Raw genomic sequence first — 10427 nt, 5'->3', positions numbered from 1 at the left:
GGTAGGGAACTTCACTAGCTGCTCTAGGTCATGAAGGATAGCAAAGTTGAAGGTTTGTTCACCAGGTTGGTCAGTGAAAGAAGATGAAAGCCAAAGCTGGTGGTGAACATTGAAATCCCTAAAATGGAGATCTCAGCAAAGGAAAGTGAGATAAGATGTGCTCCACCTTGGAAGTCAAATAGTCAAAGAATTTTACATAGTCAGAGGAATTAGGTGAGAGGTATACAGCACAGATGAATTTAGTTAGAGAGTGACATTGAAGTCTTAGCCAGATGGTAGAAAATTCTGAAGATTCAAGATTGTGGGCACGAGAGCAAGTGGTGTCGTTACGCACGTATGCGCAACATCCAGCTTTGGATTGAAAATGAGGATAGAGCAAGTAGGAGGGAACAGAAAAGGGCTGCTGTCAGTAGTCACAGACAACTGTGTTTCAGTTAGGAAGAGAAGATGAGGTTTAGTAGAGGAGAGGTATACAAAGGAACATGTACCCAAAGGCGCACTGTCGTGTGCTACCTATTCTAAGGGTACTACAATCTATTTCTACAATATTTACAAGACTTAAAAATAGATAATATACAAGATGGTCAGCATGTAAATGGAGCACTATTCGTTTCACTTCACTAGCACTATTCACGCACTGCACTACACTGAGTGTCACGTCACAAAGAGTGTCAGAGGAGTTGGCAGTGTCTGTCTCCACTTATGTGCCATCAGTTTGACACTGTGAGTGTTCATCTCCTGGACGTGAGGCACCGCGGCCGTGAACAAGTTCCACATCCTGGAGACGCGTCCTGCGAAGGTGCGTTGATGCTGACACCCGTGGGATCGCGGCACCTCTACGGCGTCACCACCATTGAGCACCGTTCTCGTGCTCCGTGCGGTGACTCTTAGAGGATGACGCAGCCCTGCCAGATGTGGCACTCTTTGCACCTGTGCCTTATGGAACACTACGATCGCCGCCACGTCTCTGCGGTGTTCCAGTGAATCAAGGGACGCTCAGGCTCTGGGTGAGGTGGTAGTGCAGCATCTACTAGCCGTATGGCGCGGCGTTGGATGCTGTCCAGTCTCCTTCTGTGTGTGGCGGCACAGGACATCCAGGAGAGAGCTGCGTATTCAAGGTGGGGCCGCACCTGTGCCTTGTACAGCAGCAGTCTCCCTTCCTGTCGAGGAAACTGGCGATCCTTCTGAGAGCGGAGATCCTGTGAGAGGCTTTCTTGGCAATGGTTTTGACATGCCTGTCAAACCTCAGCCCTCGATCCACCTCCACTCCAAGTATCTTGACGTCATCTTGAGTGGGAGAGCAGCAGCGCCAAAGACAACTTTCCTGCCATTGCTGCCATGGCGGCTGGGGACCGAGAGACAACCATTGCCTGTGTCTTCTCCGGCGCGAATGTCACTTGCCAGCGAGCACCCCACTCCTTTATCACTCGTAGCTGCTGATTGATGGCCTCAGCAGCCCGCCCACTGTCCTGGCGTGGATAGGTATAGGAGAGGGTGCAGTCATCAGCATAGGCCATGACTCCTGGCAGTAGCTGGAGAAGATCATCCCCCAGGAGTCGTAGCAAGCCACCCTGGATGCCTTTAGCACGAAGCTTTTCTAGTAATCCGTTGTGCCATACTTTATCAAAAGCTCCTGCTATGTCCAAAGCAACCACTATAGTGTCCTTGCCGTCGTCGAGGGCTTCCTGCCACTGCCTGGTGAGAAGCATCATTAGGTCGGAGGTTGACCTTCCAGGTCTGAACCCAAACTGTTGGTCTGAGAGGAGGGCATTGTCCTTGAGATGGCTACACACCACCTCTGCCACGACCCTCTCAAACACTTTACCCACCACTGACAACAGGGATATGGGTCTGTAGTTTTTGGGTCCGTCCTGAGCTTTTTGTGCAGGAACTACTCGAGCCTCTTCCACACTGAAGGCCAGACGTTTTCCCGTACACAAGTTGTGAAGACTTGGGTGAGAGGAGCAGCCAGTTCCTGGGAGCATCGCTTCAGCAGGTGCGGGCTGATGTCATCAGGGCCGGTGGCTTTCTGTGTGTCCAGCCCCTGCAGGCTAAAGAAGTCACAGTTAATACCTTCTATCCGAAAGCCTGCCTCTGTCTGTCTGTCCGTAGCAGCCACTCATTCACTGTACACTTGAACTGCTGCGTGGACCAGCAGCCCTCTACACTCGCTTGCACAGCAACAAAAGCGTTCCACAAGCCGATATACGTGTTGAGGAACTGCCTTTGTTGGTGCCACGTTCTGCACCTGGGCTGGAGCAGCTCCCCAGGGGCACGGATGACGGTTCTGGTGGCAATCTCGGCCTGTCGGGCAGGCTGCTGGAGTTCATGCAGGTGAGCCACCCTCTGCTGCTGCACCTTGAACATGACAGTGAGGCCCGCCACGTCCCGCCGGTGTTGGAGGGTGTGCAGTGTAGGGTGGAAGCCGAGCTCACTCTCCCTGATGAGCCTCGCCGCTCGGTCCTGGACCTTGTCCAGGAGAGCGAGATGTTTGCTGGCCGCGCCGCCCCAGGCAAGGCAGGTGTATTCAAGGAGCGGACCTGCGACTTGTAGAGCAACTCCAGTCCTTTGGCGTCTAGAAGGTAGGAGATTCTCCTCAGGATGCCAGCTTCCTGAGGCCTCTCTAGTCGCTCCAAGTGGGTCCTGAAAGTTAACTTACGGTCGTAAGTTACCCCAGCACCTCCACCTCCTCCCGCGGCGTCAGTGTCTCCCCGTTGAAGGCAGGCGCAGGGCTTCACTCGTCCTGGTGATGCTTAGCAGCTGGGTTTTGTGAGCAGCAAACTTAACCCACTTCCTTCCCCAGGCTGCGATGCGGCTGAAGGTGGCGTTGATGTCACAGGTGGCTGCAGCTTTCTCCTCCAGTCCGTAGCTGTATAGTGTTATATCATCTGCAAACGCCTTCGCTGCAGGAACGAGGTGTAGCAGATCATTGATATACACATTCCACAGCAAAGGGCCAGGCAGCTCCTTGAGGAACGCCTGCCCTTATGGGCTGTGGTTTTGATTCCCGCCCATTGATAATTACTTTGAGGTGCCTGGCTCTCAAGTAATTTTCTAGGAGCTGGAGGAGTGCTCCGTCCACGCCTACAGCGCGGAGCTTGGTGTTGAGCGCTGCATGCCAAACTGTCAAACGCAGCTTCGATATCAAGAGCCACTACTGCTGTGGCCTTGCCTCGGTCCAGGGCCTCGCTCCACTTCGTGGAGAGGAGCAAGTGCAGGTCTGCCGCCGACCTCCCTTGCCTGAACCCAAACTGCCTGTTGCTCAGCAGGTGGTGGCGCTCGAGATGCTGCGTCACTCGTGAGGCCACAATTGTTTCCAGCACTTTGCTCAGCACAGGCAGCAAGGACACGGGTCTGTAATTTTTTGCCTCTGCCTTGGAGTTCTTCTTGTGAAGAGGCACCACACCGCTTCCTTTCCACATTTCAGGCCATGTAGAGGTGGCGAGGCAGTGATTGAAGAGGGAAGTGAGTAGGCGCGCCAGCTCAGCAGCCAACCTGGCCTCCCCTTAGTTTGTTTTTCAGGTTTGCCCTCCACTGCTCTATAGCCCATGCTTGCATGGCATTCATATGCCTTGTTGCCGCTCGGTGCCTCAGTCTGTTTCTGGCCGTCGGGTGCCTCTTGAGAGCACGCCAGGCTTTGTATTTGGCATCTGATGCGGCAACGCAAGCAGGACCAAACCAAGGCTGATCTGATGCCTTTGTTTTATGGACCGAGTGCGGCACCCAGCAGACCTGCATGTTGTGAAGCAGCTCGGTGAGCTGCCTCACCTGCTGGTTGGCGTCGCCACGCAGCACTCCTCCCACTCTGTAGTCCTCAGTGCAGCACGAAAGGCATCCCAGTCGGCAGCCTCCCAGCTCCAGATTCGTTCAAGCTCTCCTCACGTGGTGTCTTAAACTGTACTCTGGTGAATACAGCCACGTGGTCTGAGGTCCCTACAAAGTAGAGTGGGAAGCACTGTACTGTGTGGGAAGGAAGATCCGTCACCACCGGGTCCAGGGATGACCCAGATTTGTGCGTGGGGAAGGTGACGTAGTTGTGCATGTCATGCACAACCAGTAGTGAGTTAAAGGCGTCCCTGACTTTGTGCTGGTTTAGGTCGCCAATCTCTCTCTCTCTCTCTCTCTCTCTCTCTCTCTCTCTCTCTCTCTCTCTCTCTCTCTCTCTCTCTCTCTCTCTCTCTCTCTCTCTCTCTCTCTCTCTCTCTCTCTCTCTCTCTCTCTCTCTCTCTCTCTCTCTCTCTCTCTCTCTCTCTCTCTCTCTCTGTCTCTCTCTCTCTCTCTCTGTCTCTCTCTCTCTCTCTCTCTCTCTCTCTCTCTCTCTCTCTCTCTCTCTCTCTCTCTCTCTCTCTCTCTCTCTCTCTCTCTCTCTCTCTCTCTCTCTCTCTCTCTCTCTCTCTCTCTCTCTCTCTCTCTCTCTCTCTCTCTCTCTCTCTCCACAGTCAAAACAATACCAGCCACACGATCATTATGACAACATAGCTACACGTAATTGCATAACGCATTGCATTCGTACGTCAGCATCATCTATATATATATATATATATATATATATATATATATATATATATATATATATATATATATATATATATATATATATATGTATGTACTATTGAAGTCAACAGGTCTGCATTATTCTTTTGTACAGCGTATTTTGTGTTTTTCGCACACGCGTTCGTCCGGTTTTAGTTGGTGGAGTATGTGCCAAAGTCCATTTTCTCTAGACGTCTTTCGGTCTTGATCAGACCATCTTCAGGAGAAAGTGAGTGCAACTTGTGAGGATGCGGGCTTATATGGGCGGCGGAAGCAGGTAGTCGCGTCAAGTAGCCAGTCAGAGCGCGGATCGAGTTTCGTCTGAAGCGGCCAATGAGCAGCCGGCTACAGCTCCGTGTGGCTGTCGCTATGGTAACGAAGATTCTGGCTGCTGTTGTATGTTGATGGTAGGTTTTCTGAGTAGATATGTACTGCTTCCGTCATCTTGAGTCTTCTTATGTCGTTTTCTTTAACTAGGATGGTGGTGTTGCTTTCCATGTGATGTCGCTTCAGGATGATGCCGTGTTCATTCATGTAGTGTCGTCTTATAGCGCCGTCTTGTAGGTGTGCTGTAATTCTCTTTGATAGGGTTGTAGATGTGAAGCCAATGTACCTCGAGTTTAGGTGACTGCAGTCACCAACAGTGCATGTGTGTTGGTACACGACGTTCACTTCTTGCAGGGAGTTTGTCGGAGGAAGACAGCTATTCTTCATGATGAGGCTTGCGGTTTTTCTGGTCTTGTAGTAAATTTAGGAGAAGAACAGTAGCCGTCTACCACAGCAGCAATAGAGCGGTCGGAAAGGAAACATGAGATAAAGTTGCAGAGAGAAGGATAGAAGCTGTAAGAGGGCAGTTTTGAAATCAAACCTTTATGCCAGACTCTATCAAAAGCTTTTGATATATCTAACGCAACAGTAAAAGTTTCACCGAAATCTCTAAAAGAGGATGACCAAGACTCAGTAAGGAAAGCCAGAAGATCACCAGTAGAGCGATCTTAACGGAAGCCATACTGGCGATCAGACAGAAGATTATGAAGTGACAGATGTTTCAGAATCTTCCTATTCAGGATAAATTCAAAAACTTTAGACAAGGAAGAGATTAAAGCTATAGGACGGTAGTTTAAGGGGTTAGAATGGTCACCCTTTTTAGGAACAGGATGAATGTATATATATATATATATATATATATATATATATATATATATATATATATATATATATATATATATATATATATATATATATATATATATATATATATATATATATATATATATATATATATATATATATATATATATATATATATATATATATATATATATATATATATATATATATATATATATATATATATATATATATATATATATATATATATATATATATATATATATATATATATATATATATATATATATATATATATATATATATATATATATATATATATATATATATATATATATATATATATATATATATATATATATATATATATATATATATATATATATATATATATATATATATATATATATATATATATATATATATATATATATATATATATATATATATATATATATATATATATATATATATATATATATATATATATATATATATATATATATATATATATAATACATACACATATATATATATATATATATATAATATATATATATATATAATATATATATATATATATATATATATATATATATATATATATATATATATATATATATATATATATATATATATATATATATATATATATATATATATATATATATATATAATATATATATATATATATATATATATATTATATATATATATATATATATATATAATATATATATATATATATATATATATATATATATATATATATATATATATATATATATATATATATATATATATATATATATATATATATATATATATATATATATATATATATATATATATATATATATATATATATATATATATATATATATATATATATATATATATATATATATATATATATATATATATATATATATATATATATATATATATATATATATATATATATATATATATATATATATATATATATATATATATATATATATATATATATATATATATATATATATATATATATATATTTCCTGTAACAGATGCATGTTTACATTGAGTCATTCACTATGTTGTAAATGAACTGAACGCAATCAACAAAACAAACTGTCTTAAAATGTTTAAACATGCCAAACTGTCTCAATATATATATGTCAAACTTTAAAATATATAACCTAAACTGTCTTAAATATATAATCTGCCAAACTGTCTTAATATGCCTCAAATATATAAAGTATCTTAAAATTTTTTTTTTTTTTTTTTTTTTTTTTTTACATTACAAGGGCACTGGCCAAGGGCAAACACAGTGTTGGAAAAAAAAAATCCTGCTGGTTGCCAGGCCCTGTTAAAGAAAAGTAGAAAGAGAAAAACAAAAAATCTAAAAGGAGGGTCCAGTTAACGTAAGAGGTGTCTTGACACTCCTCTTTTGAAAGAGTTTAAGTCATAGGCAGGTGGAAATACAGACACAGGTAGAGAGTTCCAGAGTTTACCAGTGTAGGGAATGAAGGAGTGAAGATACTGGTTAACTCTTGCATTAGGAAGATGGACAGAATAGGGATGAGAAGAAGTAGAGAGTCTTGTGCAGCGAGGCCGCAGGAGGGGAAGGCATGCAGTTAGCAAGTTCAGAAGAGCAGACAGCATGAAAACAGCGGTAGAAGACAGATAAAGATGCAACATTGCGGCGGTGACTTAAAGAATCAAGACAGTCAGTTAGAGGAGAAGAGTTGATAAGACGAAAAGCTTTAGATTCCACCTTGTTTAGTAAAGCTGTGTGTGGATCCCCCAGACATGAGAGCCATACTCCATACACGGGCGGATAAGGCCCTTGTACAGAGCAAGCAGCTGGGAGGGAGAGAAAATGGACGAAGACGCCATAGGACACCTAACTTCTTGGAAGCTGATTTAGCAAGAGTAGAGATGTGAAATTTCCAGTTTAGATTTTTAGTGAAGGATAGACCGAGTGTGTTTAATGTAGAGGAGAGGGAAGTTGAGTGTTATTGAAGAAGAGAGGATAGTTGTCTGGAAGGTTATGTCGAGTAGATAGTTGTAGAAATTGAGTTTTGAGGCATTGAACAAAACCAGGTTTTCTCTGCCCCAATCAGAAACAAGTGAAAGATCAGAAGTTAGGCGTCCTATAGCATCTCGCCTTGAGTCATTTAATTGTTGTTGGGTTGGGCGTCTGTTGAACGCTGTTGAATAATGCAGGGTGGTATCATCAGCATAGGAGTGGATAGGGCATTGAGTCAGATTTAGGAGATCATTGATGAATAATAGAAAGAGAGTGGGTGATAGGACAGAACCCTGTGGAACACCACTGTTGATAGTTTTAGGGAAGAACAGTGACCGTCTACTACAGCAGCAATAGAACGATCGGAAAGGAAACTGGAGATGAAGGTACAGAGAGAAGGATAGAATCCGTAGGAGGGTAGTTTAGAAATTAAAGATTTGTGCCAGACTCTATCGAAGGCTTTCGATATGTCAAGGCCGACAGCAAAGGTTTCACCGAAGTCCCTAAAAGAGGATGACCAAGATTCAGTTAGGAAAGTAAGAAGATCACCAGTAGATCTGCCTTTACGGAAACCATACTGGCAATCAGAGAGAAGGTTGTGAGCTGATAGATGCCTCATTATCTTCCTATTAAGGATAGACTCAAAGGCTTTAGAAAGGCAGGAAATCAAAGCTATAGGGCGGTAGTTAGAAGGATTGGAGTGGTCACCTTTTTTAGGGACAGGTTGAATGTGAGCAAACTTCCAGCAAGAAGGATAAATAGAAGTAGAGACACAGATGAAAGAGTTTGACCAGGCAGTGAGCGAGTTCGGAAGCACAGTTTTTGAGAACAACAGGAGGGACTCCATCCGGACCGTAAGCCTTCCGAGAATCAAGGCCAGAGAGGGCCAGGAAAACGTCTTTATAAAGAATTTTAATTTTAGGGATGAAGTAGTCAGAGGGTGGAGGAGTAGGAGGAATATGCCCAGAATCATCCAAAGTTGAGTTGGTAGCAAAGGTTTGAGCGAAGAGTTCAGCTTTAGAAAAGAAGAGACAGCTGTAGAGCCATCTGGATGAAGTAAAGGAGGGAAAGACGAAGAAGTAAAGTTGTTAGAGATATTATTGGCTAGATGCCAGAAATCTCGAGAGGAGTTAGAATTGGAAAGACTTTGACATTTTCTATTGATGAAAGAGTTTTTAGTAAGTTGGAGAATAGATTTGGCATGATTACGGGCAGAAATATATAGGGCATGAGTTTCAGCAGTTGGATGGCTACGGAACCGTTTGTGAGCCGCCTCTCTATCATTGACAGCACGAGAACAAGCAGAGTTAAACCAAGGCTTTTTAGCTTTAGGGTTAGAGAAAGTATGAGGAATGTATAGCTCCATGCCAGAGATAATCACCTCTGTTATGCGCTCGGCACAAAGAGAAGGATCTCTGACATGAAAACAATAATCATCCCAAGGAAATCAGAATAGTACTGCCTTAGTTCCTCCCATTTAGCAGAGTTAAAATGCCAGAAGCACCTCCGCTTAGGCGGGTCCTGAGGCTGCACTGGAGTGATAGAACTGGTAACGGAAATATATATATATATATATATATATATATATATATATATATATATATATATATATATATATATATATATATATATATATATATATATATATATATATATATATATATATATATATATATATATATATATATATATATGTATATATATTATATTTAATAGTGGCCACTCCCTGGCATCCTTACCCGCACCGCGCCAGAAAGTGACTGGGACTGGAGTTTGTAGCTAAAACGGGAAATATATCCCATCTGGCTGAAACTCCGCTCCAATCTTAGGCTAAATGCTCGTAAACATAGTCGAGTTTATCTTACTCTCTAATGCATCTGGACCAAACCTGTCACCTCAGCAGGGGAGGGAGAAGTCTTGCAGAAAAACGTTAAGGGTATGATAGGAAGGAATGGGGAGATACTAGTGGTCTCATATTTTTTTTTTTTTTTTTTTTTAAATGTAGGAGGGGAAAGCCGGCCAAGGGCAACGAAAGAAAAAGGCCAACTCAAGTGTCAGCCCCCTGCAGGTCCGATTGAGTTTACCAGAGATAAAGACAAATGTTTTGAAACCCCCCATCTTAATGAAATGAAGTCGTCATAGGAAGTTGGAACTAAACAAGTAGGCAGGGACTTCCAGGAACATTATCACAGACAAGCTGCCCGCGTTCTTGCTATATGCTAGGCAAGCGGCCCAGTAACCAAGACCAAGTCTAATCAAAATATACCAGAACAAAACCATGCCACTTATACCTCAACCTGTGCTTCGTTCTGGAATTGCATTTGCACTTCCTCTTATTGAAGAAAAGTAAGTAAAAGAACCTCTTATTGAAGAAAAGTAAGTAAAAGAAACTAGAGAAAAACGTGCGCGACGGCAATTTTGGAGTCGGAGGTGGTTGCCATGAGCCCAAACTATCGACATGATATAATTATATATATATATATATATATATATATATATATATATATATATATATATATATATATATATATATATATATATATAAAAAATTTTCTTTCTAGATTGATTGATGAAATACTATTTAATATTCCAATATGAAAAATTTAGGTACGTTCTTTTCAATTTAAATAAAAGGTTTTTATTACGTATATTATGTTTATTTTTTCATTGGGATAGCATACGGTGAACCGGGATGGATATGAAGCCATCTCCGCTAATCCAGGGCAAGTTCCAGCTATATAGAGCG

At 41.7% G+C, this 10427-nt stretch overlaps 1 long non-coding RNA gene across 1 annotated transcript; it reads right to left on the bottom strand.

Annotated features, from left to right (window-relative positions):
• Positions 1-9679: 9679 nt before the first annotated feature.
• Positions 9680-10140, bottom strand: LOC123516003. Its single transcript, XR_006678044.1, has 2 exons — positions 10042-10140; positions 9680-10011 (listed from the first exon to the last, which is right to left on the bottom strand). It is a non-coding gene; the product is annotated as an uncharacterized LOC123516003 (long non-coding RNA).
• Between the last annotated feature and the right edge of the window lie 287 nt (positions 10141-10427).

Source organism: Portunus trituberculatus, chromosome 40 (genome assembly GCF_017591435.1).
Source record: "Portunus trituberculatus isolate SZX2019 chromosome 40, ASM1759143v1, whole genome shotgun sequence".
In the NCBI taxonomy this organism is placed as follows: domain Eukaryota; kingdom Metazoa; phylum Arthropoda; class Malacostraca; order Decapoda; family Portunidae; genus Portunus; species Portunus trituberculatus.
Note: the sequence above shows the minus strand (reverse complement) of the source record. Positions and strands in the feature narration are given on the sequence as shown.